At 39.5% G+C, this 24,387-nt stretch overlaps 1 pseudogene; it reads right to left on the reverse strand.

The window, feature by feature from the left end:
* Positions 1–21,743: 21,743 nt before the first annotated feature.
* Positions 21,744–23,590, reverse strand: LOC143541312 (ETHYLENE INSENSITIVE 3-like 1 protein pseudogene; annotated as a pseudogene).
* Positions 23,591–24,387: the final 797 nt, after the last annotated feature.

Here is a 24,387-nt window from a genome sequence, read left to right on the forward strand (position 1 = left end):
TTATTATTATTATTATTATTATTATTATTATTATTATTATTATAGTAATCTAAATAAGCTATTAAAAGTTTATGTCCGGTTTTACTAAGCCAAACTAATGATCTCTATTATTAAACAATAATTGTTACAACTACCAGTGGGTTTTGTTATATTTATTTTGCAAGTAAAATTTGTTGTGTTTTATGTATTTTAATGGGCCACTAATACAAGGTGCATATAGCATTAGTGGTCTAATAAAGTAACAATCTTAAAATTCTCGGTCGATGGAAATTATTTAACCAACCAACGGATAAGTTTCATAAAGTTTAATTGGACAATGATAAAACGTAGGTGCTATTGCGGTATTTTACGCGACTTGAATTTTACTTGCTTGTGCTCCTTTGTTAAGGTACGGTTTCTGGTTTCTTTCATTCATAGTATAAATTATATTCCGTTAATTTGTAGTACGGATTCTGTTTTTGTTTCCTCTTAGTATTATTTATATTCCGTTACTTTGTAGTACGGTTTCTGTTTTTGTTTACTCGTAGTATAAATTATATTCCATTTTATATTCGGTGTCTGTCACTTTGTAGTGCGGACTTTTCAGTTTGAGTTCGGTTTATTTACTTGGTATGTTTTATATTTGTTTTTGTAGCATGCAATAGATTATATATTTTGTACTTGTTATTGCATGTTCCGTTAATAGCATTTTCATTGCATATTTATATGAAATTAGCTTTTGTACTCTATCACCCGAGCATGTCTGAAATGTCATATGGGCCTCAACGGCATGCACTTATTGTGACAGTGCGTAATAAAGGTTCACGGCGTCTCTAGCTTGTGCTTTGTAGCACTTTGGCCCCTAGAGGCGTATAGATCGATCTTAGCTCTGAGTTTGCGTTTGTTGTGTGGAGATGGAATAATGGGTGTACGCCACGCTCACCGTCTCATAGGTGCATGGACTAGCTAGCTGTGTACCAGTCTGTTTTGTTTAGGCTCGTTGGTGCTTCTGTTTCACGTGACTTGAGTTCTTGATATGTGTAGTCATGTAGTTTGATGTGTGTATATATTCTAATATGTTTCTGTATGTGTTTTGATTTTATTCCGTCCAAGTGTTGGATTATGCGTCAGTTTATGTTTAGCATTTTTGCCAGTAAAAAGTTGATTTCGAGTTTGAATCAAAGTTCTTAGACTTGTTTTTCCTTCGTCCGTCCTTACCTATACTATTGTTCTTTCCGTTGCTGGGCAATTTTTTGCTCAGCCGTATTTTCTTTGTTATTGTTTTTCCTATTTGTTTACAGGTAATCCGGGACTCGGGGAAGTTAGTGATGAGAGAGACTAATGAAGTTCAAGAATTTAAAAAGTTAATTCATTTTGGTTTAATAATATGACTTAGGTTGCTTTGATTTATTATATTTTGGATTGTGGTTTTGATTTGATATCTGTAATAGTGACACGTCAGCCTGTTCCGGGTTGGGGTGTTACAGTTATGGTATCAGAGCCCAGGCTCTTTCCTGTAGAAAACTTAAACAATAATAATTAAAAATGTGAGTTAATGGGTAGACGTCGGGTTAGGGTTTCTCATTTCATTTTCCGCGTATTTCGTAAATCTTCATCTTTCAGCTCATACGTTACCTTATTTTCAGATGCCTCCTAGAAGACGTATGAACCGCCAAAACGAGAATGATGCTGAAAACGACCCTCCTCTCGCGACCCTTGTTACTAACGCTGTCAATGCGGCTATTGCGGCTTTAGTCCCTAACCTAATACAACAGTTGCAGCAGAATAATCCCGGAGGCAATAATCCGGGAGGCAACAATCCTGGAGGAAACAATCCCGGAGGCAACAATCCCGGAGGTAACAACCTTGGAGGCAACAACCCTGGAGGCAATAATCCTGGAAGAAACAACCCCGAAGGCAACAATCCTCCTGTTGGTATTCATGTCTGGCTTGAGCGTTTTCAAAAGGAAAAGCCGAAATCCTTTAGTACTGCTAGTTCTCCGGTAGAAACTGAAAACTGGATCGCGCATATCGAGAAACTGTTCGAGGTGCTAGGTGTCGAAGATGTGTTTAAGGTTCGTCTAGCTGCTTATAAGCTTGAGGATGATGCTCATCGATGGTGGAAGACACTGAAAGCTGCCCGTGGAGAAGACAAATATGCTGCCACACTTGCTTGGAATGATTTCCGCACCCTGTTTTATCAGCAATATTTTACTAATGCCGACCGTAGTGAATATCTGAGGGAATACTCATCTATTATACAAGGAGAAGATGAGCCTATTGTAGAGTTTAAGAATCGTTTTTGTCGTTTGGTTAGTTTTCTAGGCCCGACTGTAGGTACTCAAGAGCAGCAAACCAATCATTTCAAGTGGGCCATTTGTGATCGGGATAGGAAGTTTATCCTAAATCTCCGTTTTAATGACATAAATGAGATAGTGGATGCAGTTAAGAACCTTGATAATGATAAGAAACATCGTCAGAAGGCGTCTAATGATGATCGCAAACGATCAAGGGAAAGCGACCTTGACCAGTCTTCTCCTCATTCTGTTGACCAGTCGTTGGTACCCTGAAACCGTAGATATCGTTCAAACAAGAATTATAACAATCAGTCTCAAAATGGAGGAAATCAAAACCAGACTCAACAGAACCCGCCACCAAACCGCGACCCTCCTTGTGCCACATGTGGGAAACCTCATAAGGGTCTATGTCGTCGAGCCGAAGGCCTTTGCTTCAAGTGCAGAGATTCAACGCACAGAATTAGAGATTGCCCTCAGTTAAATCCTAGTACTAATAGTGGAGAAAATGCTAGACCCACGTAAGAAGATTAGTTCCTTTCGCCAAAGTTCTTTAAAAGAACCGTTCTGAATATTCGTATTTGTTTCCGTCTTAGTACTTTGTCTTTTCAGTTTATTTGGCTTTGATTCGTATGAATTTGGATTTTGTTAAATTTCATTTTCGTTTGTCTATTACGTTAGAAAACTCATATGTTTTGGTGTGTTTAATTTGAGTATTTGATTTCAAAAGATTGAAGTCATGTTTTGCTTGTAATGCCAAAATCCTTTGGTTATCGGTAACTAGCAATTTCGAGGACAAAACTTTTTTTAGTGGGGAAGAATTGTAATATAAGAAAATTTTAAAGTTAATATCGTAAATAAATAAAGTTAAATAAACTAAATCTGAATTATTCAAAATTTAAAAATAGTTATTTATTTGAAAAAAATTCATAATGATCATCCTCCTAGTTCATATATTATCTTTAATCCATTTAATATTTGAAAATCTATCTTGTTCAACAACCAACCCATTATAACTCAACATCAAGCATTTTAAAAGCCATTTTTATCCTCAATCAAAACCCTTTATATATAAGTTATTCTCTGCCGCTTCTGACTACCATTGGCGAACCACCCCGCGTCACGCTACCAACACAACCACTCATCTCCGGCCACATCCATTGCCGCCGCTAGCTGGAAACGACATCGGAGCTGCCAACTAGCCGACTTTAACCAGATCTCCAGGTCTTTTTGATTCATAACCCACGTGTTTAGCTTCGTTTCGGTGACCGATGAAGCCGTGAGCGCTCTTGAGTTAGTCCTTGTGTCTCACCGAATCATTCCGCTAACCCGCTGAGGTAAGAATTTTAATAACTTTCGTTTGTTTCCGGCGACTAAGATTACAAATTTTGATTCTGCACACTTCTCCTTTGAGTTATTATTTTGGAATCACTATTCCAATTGCATGGAGGCTTTATGAGTATTTATTATTATTATTATTATTATTATTATTATTATTATTATTATTATTATAATCTAAATAAGCTATTAAAAGTTTATGTCCAGTTTTACTAAGCCAAACTAATGATCTCTATTATTAAACAATAATTGTTACAACTACTAGTGGGTTTTGTTATATTTATTTTGCAACTAAAATTTGTTATGTTTTATGTATTTTAATGGGCCACTAATACAAGGTGCATATAGCATTAGTGGTCTAATAAAGTAACAATCTTAAAATTCTCTGTCGATGGAAATTATTTAACCAACCAACGGATAAGTTGTTGGTACATAAATGTCAGTAGTTCATAGTCTAGCGTTTGTAATCGAGTCTGTAATGTAATTATGTTTAAGTTTATGTTTATGTATGTAAGCGAAGTTGTCAACAAGTTCGCTTAGGCGAACTTGTTGAACAAGCGAAGTTGTCGACAAGTTCGCCTAGGCGAACTTGTTGAACAAGCGAAGTTATGGACAACTTCGCCTGAACATATCGGGCGAAGTTGTCGTGTCTATATATACTGTAGCCGACGGATTGTTTAGGGACGAGAGAGGAGTCAGTTGTTGAGTTCAGTGAACGTGCCGAGAGTCTGTAATAGACGTGTTTCAAGTTATAATATATAACGTGTTCGTTTGTATCGCGTGTGATTGTTTTACGTATTCTACGCTCGTAACTACCTACGCAGGGATTCCGCACCTACGTAGATAGCGATATCCCGTGTAAGATCCGTCCGGGAACCTACAATTGGTATCAGAGCTTTGGCTCGATTGTGTGGTTCGGGATTTCACGCGGGTGTAGAAAACGTCTCGTTTGACCTATTCGCGGGACGCGTTTTCGTTGATATTGTGTTATACTCACCTTATACAGTCATATTCAAGCCGTCACACCGACCGGAAACTGCTAAATCGTCGAAAACAGATCTGAATATTTTCAGTGTTCTTCGGGCGAAGTTGTTGTTCTTCAGGCGAAGTTGCCGACGCTGGAAGTAGGGTTTCGGCGAAGATATAAGGTTGAGCGAAGTTAACCACAACTTCGCCTACCTCATAAGTTCGCCTAAGCGAAGTTAACCTCAACTTCGCTTACCTCCTAAGTTCGCTTACCTTAAGCGAAGTTATTCTCAACTTCGCCAAGTCACGCGAATTTAAGGATTTTCCAGCGAAGTTAACACTTAAGCGAAGTTATCCTTAACTTCGCCTATAGTACTGTTTGGAAGAATTTTTGTTTTTTCGGGTTTTTCTTGTTTTCGAGAAGATGTCGCCGATTAACATCTCAGAGTTAGTCAAAATGGAAGTTGAAGCGGGGTCGGCTACTAAGGCCCCAAGGTTGATGAAAGGAACCGACTTTGTGGCGTGGAAGGATAGGTTCATTCAGTATATTAAATACCAGGATGCAAAGATGTGGGTGTGCATCCAGGATGGATATATTCCACCGACAATGGAATACGAAGGTCGGGATGTGGTAAAGAAGTACAGCAAGATGGAGGAAGAAGAGAAAAAGATGTATGAGGCCGAGAGCAAGGCCCATGCTGCAATTACTATGGCTCTTCCTCAAGAGATTCTCCATACATTCAGGACGTACACTTCTGCACGAGAGCTTTGGGATGCTCTTGAGAATAGATTCGAAGGGAACGTGGGTATTCGTGCCTCGAAGATTAAGCTGTTAAAGACTCAGTTCTCTGTCTTCAAGTATTTGAAGAACGAATCGCTCGATGATATTATCACCCGATATTATCATCTAATGACAGAGCTGAACAACTATTCTATTGCTTACAGAGAGGAGGAAATAGTTGAGAAGCTTCTCGATGCTCTCCCACCGAAGTGGGAAATGTACACTGTTCTAATGAGGGAAGACAAAGACTTTCCTGATTATGACTTGGAGACAGCAGTAAACAAGCTCAGAACCTTTGAGCTTAATATGGTTCGTAAAGAGACACCAACGGATCAGGTTCAAGACCCTGGTATGTATGGTGCCAAAGTTAACTCAGGCTCAAGTTCGAAGTCTGAATCTGCTGCTTACTACTCCAAAGGAGAGTCAGGTTCTAACTCTTCTCATGAAGGAAATGTGTCAGTAAACATGAACGGTGATGTTTGCTTTGTTGCTGGAGGATCAAGTGCTTCGAAACCTCAAGCATCCAAGAGTAGTTTCTCTCCCAGTGCTTCAAGCAATAACTACTCTAAGATGCCAATGAGTGTCAAATCTGCTGAAGAGCAGTTTGCACTCTATGCATCTTTTATTGCTTCTTACGAGAACTACATACAAGGGAAGATTGTGGACCCTGCTGCTTTGGAAGAAGACTATGACCAGATCGATCCTGATGATCTGGAGGAGATGGATCTGCAGTGGCAGATGGCGATGATAGTCAGAAGAGTGAAGCGTTTCATGAAGAAGACTGGCAGAAAGTTCGTAGGTGGAAAGCCAGGATTTGATAAGTCAAGGGTGAGGTGTTACAATTGTCAACAAAATGGACACTTTGCAAAGGAGTGCACTAATGCACGTGTAGAACGTAGTCAGGGGAGGACTACACAGCAAAGTGGAAATAACAATGGGAATAATGCCATGATGTCTGATGCTGGTGAATACAACTGGAACATGTTCTCTGGAGAACTCTTTGAGCAGGCACACATGGCGAAGGTTGCAGCTGAAGAATGTATGAAAGCTGCTGAAAATGAAAAAGCTTTCATGGCTGATGACCAGAACTCCGAGGTATGTACTAAACCTATCTGTACTAAATGTGAGAACTTGTCTGAACAGCTTGCTACAATTACTGATCAGTATGTTAAGTTGGATGCCGAATTTAAAACCTTGAAAGAAGATCATCACTTCACAAAGACAAGAGAAAATAATTATAAAATAAAAATTAAAGCTTGTGAAAAAGACGTTAAAAGTTTAAAAACAAAATTAGCTGAAAAAATTAATGTGATCGATCTAAGCTACGAGGTTTTAGAAGAGAAAACCAAGTTAATCGTTGAGAAAGAAAAATAGATTGCTGATCACCAGGTAAAAGTGGTGGAACTAAAATAGGAAACTGGAGCAATTCCGGAATTCCTCTGCTATTCTTGATCACCTCGTTAGTGATCAAGGTTCCTCACCTAAGAGGGGAGGAATTGGTTACCATGAGGTTCCACCACCTTATAACCATAATTATATTTTCAATCCTAGTGTTCATGAATCTGTTAATTTTGTAGCTGATCAGACAGGTCCTGCTAAGGAAACTGGTAAAGTACCGGAAGTTAGTAAAGGCGAAACAAGTTCGCCTGTCTCAAAAGTTAAAATTTCTATTTCAAGTCCAGTCTCATCTGATTCGGATAAGTCATCCGAGTCGGGTAAGACAAAAGAGAAGGAAGTGTTACCCACTAGTGGAGTAAAACTTAAATCAACTAAAAGGAGTACTCCACTCAACCCATATGTCCCACCTTATGTGAGACGTACGGTTGGTAATACTGCCTCCACATCTAAAACATCTGCTGAAAAGAAAGCTGAACATAGGTGTTGTTTTAGATGTAATCAAACAGGGCACCTTGTTGCTGATTGCCCTCTGAAGCAGCGTTTCAGAGAGGTGAGGCCCTCGAAAACTGTGACTAAGGTTTTTGGTAATCGTTTAAATGTTAAAAATGAAAACCATTCAAATTTGAGAGATAATACAGGTTTTCAAAGAAACACATCTCGTTTTTACACTACTAATAACCAAACCAAATGCTATAATTCTTTTGATTCTCTTAATGTTCGTCGGTTTGGTTGGCCTCACTATCAGTCTCCAAGGAGGTATCCTGTTAGGACTCGTGGAAATTTTTCTAATGCTAATTTTGGTCAGCCAAGGTGTGTGAGTTCTGTTAAGAAGGTTAATCGACCCAAGACCAAGAGGTCTTGGGTCCCCAAATTTTAATAATCTCTTTTGTTTGTGCAGGAACAGTTGAACAGGGCGTCCAACAATCTTTGGGTTGTGGACAGCGGCTGTCCCCGGCACATGACTGGTAACAAGGATTTGTTACAAGATTTAAAACCTGTTCAAGGAGCAAGAGTCAGTTTTGCTGGTGAGAGTGGAGGCAAAATAACAGGAAGGGGTATGGTAACTAACGGGAAAATGACGTTAGAAAATGTGAACTTTGTTGAAGAACTGAAGCACAATCTGCTGAGTGTGTCGCAGATTTGTGATAAAGATTATACCGTACACTTCACGAAGACTGATGCGATTGTGTTGAAGCCTGGTTTTCAAATACCAGAGGAGTGGATAGTAATGAAGGCTCCACGTGATCGAAATACGTATATGATGGATTTAAGTTCAACTGAAATGTCAACGGAAGAATCGTGCCTTTTGACGAAAGCAAGCGAATCGGAATCTGAACTGTGGCACAGGAGAATGGGGCACATTCATCTTCGGAAGATGAACCATATTGTCAGACATGGGCTTGTGTTGGGTGTTCCCTTAAAAAGTTTCAATTTTGAAGACAAATGTCTTGCGTGCAAAAAGGGAAAGCAGCACAAGAAGTCCCATCTCACCAAGAAAGTAAATTCAATTGCCAGTACACTAGAGCTGCTTCACATGGATCTCTTCGGTCCTGTGAATGTAAGAAGTCTAGGTGGTACAACTTATTGCTTGGTGATCACTGATGACTACTCACGATACTCGTGGGTATACTTCCTGAAATCAAAGGACGAAACGGCTCAAATGGTGAAGAATCTGATTACCAAAGTTGAGAACATTATGGATAAACGAGTGAAGTTCATCAGAAGTGACAATGGTTCCGAGTTTAAAAATTTTGAAATGGAGATCTTCTGTCTGTCAAGAGGGATTGAACACCAATTCAGCGCTCCGTATACTCCGCAACAGAATGGAGTGGCTGAAAGGAAGAATAGAACTTTAATTGAAGGAGCCAGAACTATGCTGGCTGATTCGAAGCTTCCGGTGGTGTTCTGGGCTGAAGCTGTTTCTACAGCTTGCTATGTACTGAATAGAGTTTTAACGGTAAAAAGACTTAATAAAACATGCTACGAGCTTATGCATGGGAGAAAGCCCAATTTGTGTGGACTTGAAGCTTTCGGGTCCCCGTGTTCAATTTTAAAGGCACATTCAAAGTTTGGTGAAGCAGCCGATGAAGGAATCTTAGTCGGCTATGAAGTTGGGACTCCCAACAGGCGTGTCTTTAATACAACGAACGGCAAGGTTGAGGTGGTATGTAACACCGACATTACGAGTTACAGATCGCCAAGACCGAGCATCGGACCTCCTGGGATTTTCGACTATGATAGGCTCTTCAAGTCTTTTAACATACCTGATTTGTTTTGTACAGAAGAAGAAGAACGTGTTGCTACGAAGATGATTCTAGATGAGGAGGAAAATTTGGCACATAGACAGCTATTTGATGATTGTCAACCTTCCTCATCAAATTCTATCGGTTCCCCTGCTGTCTCTCCTGAAGAAGAGTTTATCAATCCATTTCACTCTCAGCCAGAAACAACCATTGATGAGCTCTCTTCTAATTTAGAAGATAATTTGCATGTCGGTGCTATTCCGACCACGAGAATTCACAAAGAACACCCTTTGGAGAATGTTATAGGTGATGTGTCCTCCGGTGTACAAACCAGAAGTAGCTTGAATGAGCACACCTGTGTTTATACAAGCATTAAGGAAACGGGTATAATGAACGAATGTTTGTACTCATGCTTTATTAGCCAGATTGAACCGAAAAATTATCAAATGGCTCTTAAGGACAGCTCGTGGGTCGAGGCCATGCAAGAAGAGTTGGCTCAATTTAAGAAGATGGAAGTTTGGACTTTGGTTGAAAAACCAAGGAATGTGCATGCGATAGGCACAAAATGGGTGTTTAAGTGCAAGAGAGATGAAAAGGGGATTATTATAAGAAACAAGGCGAGGCTGGTCGTTAAAGGTTTTAATCAGCAAGAGGGGATAGATTATAATGAAGTGTTCGCTCCGGTGGCCAGGTTGGAAGCGATAAGATTGTTTTTGGCGTTTGCTGCTTTTAAGAAGATGAAAGTGTTTCAGTTGGACGTGAAGAGTGCATTCCTCAATGGGAAAGTTGATGAGGTTGTGTATGTTGAGCAACCTCCGGGTTTTCCTGACCCAGACTTTCCTGATCACGTGTACAAGTTGAGCAAGGCGCTGTATGGATTACATCAGGCACCTCGTGCCTGGTATTCAACGTTATCGGACTACTTGCTAGAGAATGGTTTTGAAAGGGGTTTGATTGACAGCACACTGTTTGTGAAGAGAGATGGAAGTGACTTCCTGCTAGTTCAAGTCTACGTGGATGACATCATATTTGCTGCATCAAGAGTCTCCATGTGTCAGGAATTTGAGGCCGTCATGAAGAAAAGATTTGAGATGAGTGCTATGGGTGAACTAACGTTCTTTTTAGGATTGCAGGTTGATCAAAAGAAGGATGGGATGTTCATTCATCAAACAAAATATGTTCATGATGTCCTCAAGCGCTTCAAGATGGAGGACTGTTCTCCATTTGACACTCCAATTTGCGTCAACCACAAGTTGGGAGCTGAAATAGACGGTGACGCAGATGTGGACCCAACTCAGTATCGGGCTATAATAGGTTCTTTGATGTATTTGACTGCTTCTAGGCCTGATATAATGTTTGTTGTTTGTCTTTGTGCTCGTTTTCAGGCAAACCCAAAGGAATCTCACATGAAGGGTGTGAAGAGGATTTTGCTGTATCTCAAAGGCAAGCCGAAGCTGGGGTTGTGGTACCCGAAGGGAGGAGACGTGGAACTGGTTGCTTATACAGATTCTGATTATGGAGGGTGCAATCAGAGTCGGAAGTCGACAACAGGAGGATGTCAGTTTCTCGGTGGAAGATTAGTTTCCTGGCAATGCAAGAAACAGACATCAGTCGCAATCTCAACGTGCGAAGCTGAATATATGGCAGCATCCAACTGCTGCTCTCGGGTTTTGTGGATTCAGCAACAATTGCGCGACTATGATATGGCTGCTGTTGGAAGTGCAGGAGGTGCAGGTGATGACGGTGATGATCTCAGACAATTCTTCCCAGCTCATAACCAGTTCATAACACTTGACCCAGATGCAAATGGCGTGGAGGACTACAGGGAGATAATTACTTTTCTCCTGCGCTCAAGGATATGTCACGCAATAACAACTACCCTGCCTATTTCCCTACCGAATATTGAAGACTTTTGGCAGACGGTAGAGTACAATTGCCGGGTTGAGCCCCCGGTTATGCGAGCCACCGTAAACGGTCAAGTTGTTCAGTTTTCTTCTGAACAAATACGGGTGGCGTTGCGGTTTGGTGAAGAGACGAGGGATGACCCAACGGAGTTTGTTGCGCCATTCCGTGATGGGGCGTTCCTCAGGATGGGGTATTCTGGTCCCTTAGGGGACACACAACGGAGGAAGGGATTCCTTTTAGATCAGTGGCGCTTCCTTATGCACGTCATGATCGTATGTATATCAGGACGGAAGGCAGGCACTGATGGTATGGGTGCGACAATGCAGTCTGCTATGACTGCGTTGACTTATAATAAAAGATATTCTTTCAGCCAGATGATCTTTTACGAGATCGATAGGCAACGAAGGGCTGTGGCGCGTGAGCGGTTTATAATGTATCCACGATTCCTACAGATGATTTTAAATCATGTGGCTCCGACGCTGCCTCAACGACGCCCTATTCGATACGTGGAAAGTGTGACAAAACGTATCTTTGCACAATGTCGCACTTCCAGCGCACGAAGCACGCCTGAGCTGCGTCCCATGCATACTCCGCTCTTTGGGTACCTTATAAACCCGGAGTATGTGCCTGCGGCAGGGGATGAGTTCAGAGACCCAAGACCACAACAGGCGGCAGCAACCCAGGCTGTATCAGCTGCGCCTGCTGTATCTGCTGCTGTGACAGCTGCAGAGATTGACCTTGACGCCATGTTCGGCGGGCAAGGATTGTTTGATATGGACCGAGTTGATCCACAAGAGAATATTCAAGTCTCGGGTCCACAAGCTGATTTTGATGATGTGATGGAAGAGGCTAGAAGGATGATGGTAACTCATGAGAGAACGGTTGGTAAACAAAAGAGAACTGTTGACGACGACGACGAGGAAGATGATGAAGAAGAAGCTGTGCAGCTGGTGAGAAAGCGTTCACGAAGGGAAAGGACAGGTATGGGTGTAGGAGCTGGAGAGACTTCACGGTTGGTACGTTTTGCTCCACCTGCCTTGTCTGGTATGTTTTTGGTCCCTTCTACAGCACAGACTACAAGCTTAAGCGCTACAGTTGTTCCTGTGGTGGCAACTACTGCATCTGTTAGCATCCCGTCCACCACAGCACAACTCTCGGCTCCGGAGATCGTATCGTTGCCGCCTCCAACGCAAACTACGTCGGAGGTTGTTACACAATTCATAGAGTCGACAGTTGTTGCTACCACTGCAGGGTTACCAAGTGTACCACCTGCGGTTACGCCCACTTCAGACTCGGAACGAATAGCTTCACTAGAGCGGATCGTTGCTGAGCAGTCCAAGACTATTCAACGCCTAGTGGAAGCAAATCAACTGCAGGCATCCCTCCTGGTTGAGCACGGGAAAGTTATAGATGCCTTGAATGTGTTCTTGGCATCTCAGGGGGAGATGAGCTGTAGAGGCGACGAGCTGAGGACGAAAAGAAGAAATGATCAAGACGATGATCCCAATGCACCGGAAGGTGCAGGTGGTGAGTTGCCAAGAACTACTATAGCTCTTGGGGCTTCCACAGCTGAGGGGGAGTCTGCCGCTGGTGATGATATGGTTGCTGTTGGTGATGATGTGGATGTGGTTGAAGATGTTGAGATTGTTGATGATATGATTGATGCGCTGAAAGAGATAGACGATATGTTAGAGGATGATGAGTTGATAAATGAAGATGATGTTCTGCCAATCGATGAGATCGAAAAGATTGGTGCAGAAATTGTGGTTGAGAATGTGATAGAAGAAGAGAGATTGTTGAAGAAAATGTAGAGCATGAGATCCCTGTGGTTGAACAGTCGACTATATGTGAAGATGCTGCGGTTGACAACACTGAGTGGGAAGATCAGCCAAACTGGAAGGAAGGCTGCGCTCAGTGGTTTGTAAAGACGAAGAAGCCAGCAGTACCGACGATGTTCAAAAAGTCGTATAATATAAAGGGATATGCAGAATCAAAGAAGGGAATCATATGCTGGTTGTACGATGAAGAGTTGAAACTATTTGTGATCAAACGTTACGACGGCATTCAGTACTTCAAGAAGATGTTAAGATCCCTGAATACCTTACCGGAGTGTGAGGTGAAAGACTTAGCAAGACTGGGGCTGATAAACAGAAGTGATGATAACATGGCGAGAGTAATTGGGAAAATTGTTTGGAAGGAGGCCATTAAAGATAAAAAGTTTGAACTTCTGAAGCCTCAGAAAGGGAAGTTAGTAGAAGACAAAGATAGAGGGATGAGGGCAGACGGCAAACCATGGATGGTTATGAAGTATAAACCAGTCCGTCATTTAAAAGAAGTGCCGATGAAGGTGATGCCCAAGAACGTCTTGAAAGACTTGAAGTGGTGGTACGTGGATTGTGAAACTGCTGAAGCGGTCATGGAGGATGAAGATGAGCAAGAGATCATGAGAGTGTATGATCCTATGCACTTAGTCAATCTGTCTCAAGCTGACTTGCAGGTACTACATGCTAAGAAGATTTTCTACATTCCTGCTTGGAAAGAGGAAGCTAAGAAGTACCAGAAGTTGGTTTCTGTATGTGTTAGACAAGGAGTGCATGCTTGAAGAGATGAAGAGAGAAGACGAGAGATTACAAGACACAAGCTTTGAAGATCAAGACATGAAGCTACTGCCAAGGGGGAGTCTGTTGGTACATAAATGTCAGTAGTTCATAGTCTAGCGTTTGTAATCGAGTCTGTAATGTAATTATGTTTAAGTTTATGTTTATGTATGTAAGCGAAGTTGTCAACAAGTTCGCTTAGGCGAACTTGTTGAACAAGCGAAGTTGTCGACAAGTTCGCCTAGGCGAACTTGTTGAACAAGCGAAGTTATGGACAACTTCGCTTGAACATATCGGGCGAAGTTGTCGTGTCTATATATACTATAGCCGACGGATTGTTTAGGGACGAGAGAGGAGTCAGTTGTTGAGTTCAGTGAACGTGCCGAGAGTCTGTAATATACGTGTTTCAAGTTATAATATATAACGTGTTCGTTTGTATCGCGTGTGATTGTTTTACGTATTCTACGCTCGTAACTACCTACGCAGGGATTCCGCACCTACGTAGATAGCGATATCCCGTGTAAGATCCGTCCGGGAACCTACATAAGTTTCATAAAGTTTAATTGGAGAATAATAAAACGTAGGTGCTATTGTGGTGTTTTACGTGACTTGAATTTTACTTGCTTGTGCTCCTTTGTTAAGGTACGGTTTCTGGTTTCTTTCATTCATAGTATAAATTATATTCCGTTAATTTGTAGTACGGATTCTGTTTTTGTTTCCTCTTAGTATTATTTATATTCCGTTACTTTGTAGTACGGTTTCTGTTTTTGTTTACTCGTAGTATAAATTATATTCCATTTTATATTCGGTGTCCGTCACTTTGTAATGCGGACTTTTCAGTTTGAGTTCGGTTTATTTACTTGGTATGTTTTATATTTGTTTTTGTAGCATGCAATAGATTATATATTTTGTACTCGTTATTGCATGTTCCGTTAATAGCATTTTCGTTGCATATTTATATGAAATTAGCTTTAATACTCTGTCACCCGAGCATGTCTGAAATGTCATATGGGCGTCAACGGCATGCAATTATTGTGACAGTGCGTAATAAAGGTTCACGGCGTCTCTAGCTTGTGCTTTGTAACACTTTGGCCCCTAGAGGCGTATAGATCGATCTTAGCTCTGAGTTTGCGTTTGTTGTGTGGAGATGGAATAATGGGTGTACGCCACGCTCACCGTCTCATATGTGCATGGACTAGCTAGCTTTGTACTAGTCTGTTCTGTTTAGGCTCGTTGGTGTTTCTGTTTCACGTGACTTGAGTTCTTGATATGTGTAGTCATGTAGTTTGATGTGTGTATATATTCTGATATGTTTTTGTATGTGTTTGATTTTATTCCGACCAAGTGTTGGATTATGCGTCAGTTTTTGTTTAGCATTTTTGTCAGTAAAAAGTTGGTTTCGAGTTTGAATCAAAGTTCTTAGACTTGTTTTTCCTTCGTCCATCCTTACCTATACTATTGTTCCTTCCGTTGCTGGGCAATTTTTGGCTCAGCCGTATTTTCTTTGTTGTTGTTTTTCCTATTTGTTTACAAGTAATCTGGGACTCGGAGAAGTTAGTGATGAGAGAGACTAATGAAGTTCAAGAATTTAAAAAGTTAATTCATTTTGGTTTAATAATATGACTTAGGTTGCTTTGATTCATTATAGTTTGGATTGTGGTTTTGATTTGATATCTGTAAAAGTGACACGTCAGCCTGCCTGTTCGGGTTGGGGTGTTACACAAACCGACATAAACAAACCAAGTTACAAACGAACCTAATAATAATAACTGTAACGGCAGTTTGTGAAAGTGACAAAATATTAACAATAACAAAATAGTGTGAACGGGGTTCAGCGAGATCCGGAGCTCCGTAACCGGAAACCCAAAACCAGAACCCGAGCTGCTCGGCTAAGTTTTTGAACCCGAGCCCAGATCTGAACCGTAAACGAAAGTGAATAAGTCTCGTACCCAAACCTCGATGAAAACGAACCCAAACCTACCATCGATGAACACCCGAAACGACCAGAAGCGGATCCGGCAGAGCCTTCATGCGAAACTAATAAACTCGCGCGACAAGTGAATTCCGGTGTGCGAAACCTCTATGCGAAGTTTCCCGTGCGAAACCTCCATACGACGCAAAATTCCGTGCGAAGAGAAGGCAATGCGAAGTTCCGGCCATGCGAATTCGATGCGAACTCTCGTATGACTGGGAACTTAGCTGCTACGGTGGCCGGTGCCTAACTCCAGCTAGAGTGGTGGCGGCGACGGCATGGACATGAGGATGAAGAAGATGCAGGTTACGGGTGGGGGTGGGTTGGGCTGCACAACCTAATTAAGAGAGAGAGAAGGGCGGCGGGGTGGTGGCCGGAGGAGGTTGGGGGCGGCAGCGGTGGTCTGACGGGAGAAATGAAAAAGAAGAAGAAAGAAGTGTGGTAAATGAAATATATAATAAAAGGATGGTAGGGATATGAAGGTATGAACGAAACCCGAACCCGTGACCTGTCTCAAACAATGGAATGGAAGTTGAATATGAATCAAACGCAAGAACCTACTCGTTAAGGAATTGAAATTATAAATGAGGGTTAACCTATAAGAAATAAATACGAGAACTTAAGCCAAGCAAGAGCCAGGTATAAAGCCGACACGAACCCGAACTCACTTAAGGAAACGTTAACCCATGAACGCGTTAAGAATGTGAACTAATAATAATGAAACAATTATAATAATAAATACATATATAATAATAAATATCGTTAAGAGCACAAACCAATGAAGTCGAAGCATTAATAAAATAAGGTTAAGCGTATTAAGCTAATACGATCGGTTTAAGGAAGATATATGTTCGGTTCGGTTAACTTCGTTAACTTAAAGAAAAAAACTCCGTTAATATGATAAATAACAATAAAGATAGAGGATTGATACGTGTTCGTTATTAACAGTTAGTCGGGCTCAGTGGAAGAAAAGCATTAATATTAATTCGGAAATGAATCGACTGCAGGTGAGTTCTAGCCGCGTTTTTCCTTTAAACGTTTTGGGGCTGTATGCATATTTCTATGTGAAAGAATAGATATATGTGACTTTAGTTAATGACATATATCTTTAAGAACGTGTTTATATATATATATATATATATATATATATATATATATATATAGGGGTGGGTTAAAATAACCTAGAAAGACTAGGAATAAATCATAACCATTGGATCATGTTAATCAATGGTTGAGATTAATCATATCAAAAACCGAAATAATTTCCTAGAATTACTCTTTCACCATTATAACCGACATAGTTTCCTAGAATTATTCTTTTGTCATAGGTTTTAATGTCAAATGTCAAAAATCTATTGGTTCTTACCATTCCTAGAAAACTTTTTATTCTTCTATATATATATATATGAATGTTGAATGATAGCTAAAATAGAAAGAGTTAAGGAATATATCCTACTAATGCTTGTGTAGAATGTTATATGAATAACAATGAGTATGAATGCTATGCATAGAAGAATGCGTATATGTTCATGCGTAGAGCCTTCGGGCCTCATGCATGCATAATAAGTTAGGATGGCAAATCCCTCTAACTTTATAAGGCTCAGTTATGAGCAAAGATAGGAGGCTTGGTTACGAGTAAGGAAGGCTCGGTTATGAGCAAGGATAGGAGGCTCGGTTACGAGCAAGGAAGGCTCGGTTATGAGCAAAGATAGGAGGCTCGGTTATGAGCAAAGATAGGAGGCTCGTTTATGAGTAAGAGTATGAGGCTTAGTTACGAGTAGGCGTATAAGAATATAGTTATGAAATGATTGATAGACAAACAAAAAGAAAGTAGATAAAGAATTATAAACGTTATGATATATATAAATGTATGAAAGATGTTATTTGCTTATAAATCGTATGTGGTGAAAGTAAAGAAACGTTAGAACTCACTCAACGTATAGCTGACTTTTAGTATGCATGCAGGTATTGCGATGACATGGCAAGCTTGAGGCGCGTACGAGGCTATCCATATTGAAGATTAGATAGAGAAAGAAGTTGTTATGTAAAAAGTTTTAGTTTCCGCTGCAAATTGATTATGCTTCAGCTATATCAAACTGAGTTTATGAGTAAATCCAACACCGAATGTAAGGCTACCGGGATCGGGGCCTTACACGCGCCCCTTACGTCCCGGTGCCTTTAGTTCAGCCTCCCCCATTCGTGACAGCGGAGGTATAGATTGTCGACCAGCTTGTCAAAGAGGGTGCTGAGGAGGGAGCCGGCGTGGATGCGGATGATGGTGGGGACGCGGCTCCTAATGTGGACACACATGAAGTACGTTTATTATATTGTCGTTTTGGGTTACTTTTAATTCATTTAATTATTAAACGTTTTATATTGTTTGATATTAGCTGCCATCGCAGCACGTTCTCCGTACCTACCGATTCGTGCAATTGATACCAGCACTGACACCCGGCTACAGAACTTAAGCGTGGCATGCTACAGATGCAACGTCAAATTAGCTGGGATGTTAGTTACTTGGGAGCCACTCGGTGCGACAAGATATGCACAGTACCCCCTAGTCTTGACCACGAGGCGAGCACGCCGGGCGTTAGACGCGGATGAGGAGACGACGTGGATGACGCCAGTCAGGGATCGGGCATCAGACACATGGGACGACGACCACGCCAACGTTCATGATGTGTAGTTTAAGGGAGAACGATAATAAATATTTTTTAATTATAATATTATTATTACAAATAATATATATTATTATTTGTTTATATTATTAGTGATAAAATTATATTATATTATTTATATTTTTATATCATAAAAATAATACATAAAATATCATTTTAATATATAATTATATATGAGAATTACCGACAATGGGACGTTTATATAGATTTTTATATTTTATTTTATTTGTACGAACTCCTTGTTTTGATGTATATATGCGCTTATTGTTTTGATGTATATATGCGTTTATTGTTTTTGAACGAACTACTAGAAGTCACATATGCTCGAGAAAAGAGTACCTATAATCACATGAAAACCATGAAAGCCAGATGCTAAGAAAAAGGTAGAACCATAAATACTATTCGAAATTGTGGAGTGCGCTTGATAATATTCCATTCCTTGAAAGGTGGTGAATACTAGAGCCAGTGAAACAGTAGCTACGACCTGATTGGTAATTACAACTATTTAAAATTTATTAATAATAAATCAAAAAACAAAAAAATTATTATATAAAAATAAGAAAAAAAGGGAAAGGAAACAAAAAAGGAAAAAAAAACATAACAAGACCAAAATTTGATGGATTATTATAAAAAAATCTATAAATATATCGCGTATAGTGCTATACGCGACGTATTAGTGGATTTTTTTTTAACAAAAATGAATTGTGTATCTAAAAATTCTGATTTTAAACTGTTCAAAATATATATGACGCATTAGATTGTCGTGGTGCGATGAAGTGGACAATGACAATGGTGGACCCGGTGGTGAAGACCATGGCACGTGCGATCTGCATGGCGGGCGGTTGGAGAATGAGCATTTGTACCTTTATTTTCTTTCAATTTTACATTAAAATGATGAGGACCACAATTATACTTTTTACAAGGTATGATCATAACATTTTTTTTATTAATCAGATCCGAACTTTGTTAAAAAATAAACTGATTAGAATAAAGTAGCAGTTAAACAGACAACAAGTTACGTTGCAACTTCTTTTGGATGGCAAAATCAATCCTATTAAAAACAAAGTTTGAAGTCTTAGGGCCAAAGAATGCACTACCCGATGAATCCCGGCTCAAAAATACCACAGTCTCCGGGCCAAAAATTCTACATTTTCTTAAGGCAAATTGGAAATAAAAATAATTATACCTTTTATGGCTATTGGCCGATAATAATTCAAACTTTAAAAATCAGTACCAACAGTCTCAATTTTCAACTATATTTGTTTAAATGGACCCTCCGTTAAAAAACACTTAACACTGTTAAGTTTTTTTTCAGAGTTTCAATGATGTTTTAGGGTTTTTGATCAGAAGAACGATACAAGTCGACCGATGTAAAACTTATTTTGAAATGGTGATTCAAATGACTTGATTTTTGTTAATTGGAAATTCAAACACCCGAATTGAAACATTGTTACGTTGCTTGGATCACCGTTTCGAGATAATTTTATATCAGTCGACTCATATCATTTATCCGATCAAAGCCCTAACACATCGTTTTGAAACTCAGAAAAAACTTAACAGCGTTAAGTGTTTTTTAACGGAGGTCCATTACAAAAATAGTTGAAAGTTGGGACCATTGATAGTAGTTTTTAAAATTGATATTATTACTAATCAATACACAAAATATGATACTATTTATTTCCAATTAAAATAGAACTACATGCATTTTCATTTAGGCTTACATGAGACATTAGTTGGATTATAATCATGCTCTTTCATTAGATTAATAAAAATCTATACTAGTTCTTTTTATTTCTTTATAGTTGAACGTCAGAAAAAGAAATAGACTTCACACAACCTTGACCTTAAATACAGAGGCATGGGATATAACATAGCTAAAGAGCATTCTTAGTTCATTCTTTACCCTATATCCATATATATCATATAATCATACTAAAAATTATTGCTTTTTCTCTCTCATGTTTAATTAAATAATACTTTTTATACCTTTATCGTTATCTTTTCTCTTTCCTTCACTCACAACCACTTTTAGAAAATATTAAAAAATTATACTATATGAACAGTGAAACCCCAAATTTAACTTTCTCCTATAACATTTTCTCTCTCCTCTACTCACAACCACTTATAATCATACCATATAATTTACAAATCCTCCTCACATATTTTTAGAGAACGGGCTAAGAATGCTCTAACAACTATGTTAGGCTGGTAGTTAATAATTAGTTAAAATTGTATGGACGATATTCTTTTCAATAAAAGTTTAAATGTGGTCATAAATCATAAGCAATTTAATAAAATAAAATCTAAAAGCTTAAAATATTTCTATTAGCGTGTTCCACTTTATTATCAATGTAATTCAATTGCCCGGACAGATGAAAACTCCCCCTCTTGATATCAAGACTCAAGACCCAAAAATTATCACCATGGTAAAAATTCTAGATACGTCACTTTCATATATAGTATAAACCAAATGATCAAAGAAAGTCCAATAGAAATCACACGGACTTTGTCGGCATAACTCAAAAGATTTAGCACCAATCATCATAAAACTCCACCAAGAAAAGATAAAACAAAAAGGTTAATTCCAAAGCCACCATACATTCCACAAACACCTTAATAACAAAAGTCAAAACAGCCATCAATGACTTTATCCCACCTTGAAGTTACTATGTTTTGTGATCTAGTGGGCATCCAACTATTTTAGCATCTTCCTAAACTCCATCCAGTTCTGGTCCCAAAACAATGGACCCAAAAAAGTCACATGTTATGTTCTCCATCTTCCCACCAAATCTTTTGGTCAATTGCTTCCAAAAATACTCAAACTTTATCACTAACCCAACACCCCTCACATGCATATTATGATGCATCCACCCTTCCTTTTGTCTACTAGCACACAAACATACCTTTCACTGTGTGTATTTTGGATACACCCAAAGCCCACCAACACCTAGCCATGGCCAACAGTATATTAACCCACCTAAGACCAACTCATCTTTTGATATTTTTTTGGATGGTTTTGCTGACTCGTCGTTCTTAGCCGATTTTATTTATCAGGTGGTTGATGGTTTTAGTTAGTTTTATGGCCTCTGAATTCGTGATTTTACATAAATAAGCCGTAACCAAATGGTGGCGAGCTTTTAAGTTTTAATAATAAATTATATGAAGAGACATGAGTTAAAATATAAAAAGATGTGATTATTTGATAATGTTTTCGGGTATTGTTGGGTTCCTTAACTAGTACCTTTTTAGGTGTTCTTTAGGGTTCATTATTGGAGACACTCTTAACATGTCAACTTGGGTTTACTAACACCATGCAATTATGAACCATTTTTCAAGAAATTTGTTAATTCGAGTAAAAATCAGTTTTTCTTTGTCGGTTCATATGGGACTACTAAAATTATACAACCGGTCAATTTGGGTAAAAATATTTACGCTTTATGCGTTCATTCGGAACTACAAAAGTTATGCATCGGGTTAATTTGGGTGAAAAGATTTTGCTTATGGGCACACTCGGCCTACTAAAAATAAATTATTACTTTTATAATGTGGGTCATTTAACCTATTATCTGACTTAATTACTTGACATATTTTACTTGCCTGTTCTTTCAGGCCTAATTAACAAACAAACTACCAGCCCCAATAATTGAGATATTGTGCAACATATATAAGAGAATATACTACACAAGTACTTAACACTCGAGAATATAGTTACACATGAAACAAAAACAAGCATGACATAAAAGTAACTAAGTATGATACTAGTATTCTATGGACTAAAGAAGATGTTCTTCACATGTTAAATAAGGAGTCTTGATGGTAATTTTAAAGGTACCACATGGACATATCCGGGGTCGGGTTTGACTCACCGGAAAAGTCAACTCCCGCAGGATTGAACGAAGACTGCGAAACAAATCTGAAATCCAAATTATTATTTGCATCAAAAGCAGGGTTGTATGATGCTTTGTTGTCTAACCGAAACCCTGTTGGCAATATCGTTGAGTGATTCAAAACCATGTTTGACTCGACACCCGGTCCAAAAAAGTCATCATTGAGTTGGCCGGGAAACTTTTGCTTTTGATTCGTATCATAAACCGACATTAGGTCAGAAATCGCCCGTTGACCATCTCCGGGAAGTCCAAATAGGGCATCCTGGTCAATGGGTTGACCTGAGGTCATCTTTGTTTGACCGAATGGCGGCATTGTAGACATAGTGAACACGGGGTCGTTCATTTGAAAGCCATTATGACTATGGTTCGAAGGGCGATGTGGACAATTCACCTTGTGGTTGTTTCTTGAGAATCTGTCGTTAAACCCCACACGAGTGTCGCTATACGGACATTGAGAATATTCACACGTGTAAATCTTTGGCGATGGCTGATCATCAGATAATTGCTTCCTTTTCTGACCAAAACTATCAGGGCCCGGGATTTCAACCCGCTCACCCTTGACTTGGGCCCGTTGAGGCCCAATGGGCCTAATGGGCTGGTCATCTTCTACGCCCTCCACATCATAATCACTCGCCTTGGTTACAATAAATGATCCGGGCCCGCTTGAAACGGGCAGGCAACTGTCGGGATACATCTTTCGAGACAAAACTTCTTCGTGGTTAATAACAGAAAGCCACGTGGCACTTTCTTTAGCAGTCATTTTATCTTGCAAACATTTAGACTGTCTAACAAGCTTCCGAATCTTATCGATATCCGGCAACATATGTTTAATCACGGCCATTAAAACCCCGACTTTCCACGCCTTTTTCAAATCATGCGGTTTCTTATACGGTGGCGGCCCGTTTTCTTGGTGGGCCCACCACTCCTCACTCCCAGTGGGCCACCACGGAGGCGCCACCCCTTTTTCCAACGGGAACTGCCTCTGTGGCGGCTCACAATGCTGCATCAAAGCCGATAATAACGACCCAAGCGTCGTGTCTTGAAGTTCTTGTAAAGTGCGTGGGGTCGAAACCTGGATAATATTATCCTCAGTTTTACCGAGAATAATATTATTATCCACTCGGTACTTAGAAACCGCAGCGGGCCCGTTTCTGTCAAACCGGACCTGGTCTTTCCACCAGGCCCGGAGGTTATCCGAGGCCCCACCAACGGGCTTCCCGTTTTCCAGGATGATCCCGTACACAAACCCTTGAGCGTTACAAACTTCCATCATTTTAAGCATGTACTTTAAGATCCCGTCTTGGGCCCGAGACATTTTCTTTCGTCTCGCCTGCTCTTGAGACTGTTGTTGCTTCGTGTTACTAACGTCTTTTCGTTTGTTATTATTATTGTTATTTTGATCTTTGAGGCGTTTTAATCGCATCCGGTCCCGCCACATTCGTCTTTCAAGCGCATCAACATCTGTTTCTTCATCACTGTAATCTTCGTCAACGGGTTGTTCAGGAAGGAAATCGAGATTGGCGTAAAATCCCATTTCTTGGAAGAAGCCCATGGTAAGCACAAATGAAGACAATGATGTGAATTTGTAGAGTTGAATTGTTCAGAAGTTGGTCAACGGGTCAACGGGCATGGTTTATTTATCCTGGAAGACACAGATTGTTACTTCTGATTGAAAGTGGGTTTTTCGGATTTATTAAAAGTTGATAATCTTAAAATATGTTGTTTTGACTTTTTTTATAGACAAGATTATGATTTAGGTGTGTGTCATGAAAAGGGGAAATATAAACATTTCGATTGAAAGCTAAAAAGAAATAGGAAGAATGAAGAAGGGAGGAACTCACCAGGTTGTTTGGCTTTAGGAATTGGGTTAGTGGCATCTGAAGATATTGAATAAAAGGAGAGAGGAGGAGAATAATAATAATAATAATAATAATAATAATAAATATGTGGACAAAGAGGTTGATGCGGTTACTATATACACGTATTGTCACTCACTCTTCTCCTTACTTATACCGGGTGTAAGTGAATGCGGCTCATATATGAAGGTTTTGTGTTTTATTTGACCATGATAGAGGTTTTCTTACTAAAAAAAATTGTAATGGATAAAACTCAACTAATCATTACCAAATTATTATTATTATTTTTTTATTTTTTAATAAGAATAAAGTAAATAAAATTTTATTAAATAAAATAAATTAATAAAATACATTAAAATTAACACAACACATTAAAATTAAAATAAAAAACTTTAATAAACAAAAAACCCTTTTCTCCTTCCCCCATCCAACTTTGCAAACCCACATCTCAACTGGAGCTCCAATTCCATCATCTCAACCGTCGATAAGTTCT

The sequence above is a fragment of the Bidens hawaiensis genome, unplaced genomic scaffold (assembly GCF_021521415.1).
Source record: "Bidens hawaiensis isolate Kalapana, Puna unplaced genomic scaffold, B.hawaiensis_p1.1 tig00012550_1, whole genome shotgun sequence".
Taxonomy (NCBI): domain Eukaryota; kingdom Viridiplantae; phylum Streptophyta; class Magnoliopsida; order Asterales; family Asteraceae; genus Bidens; species Bidens hawaiensis.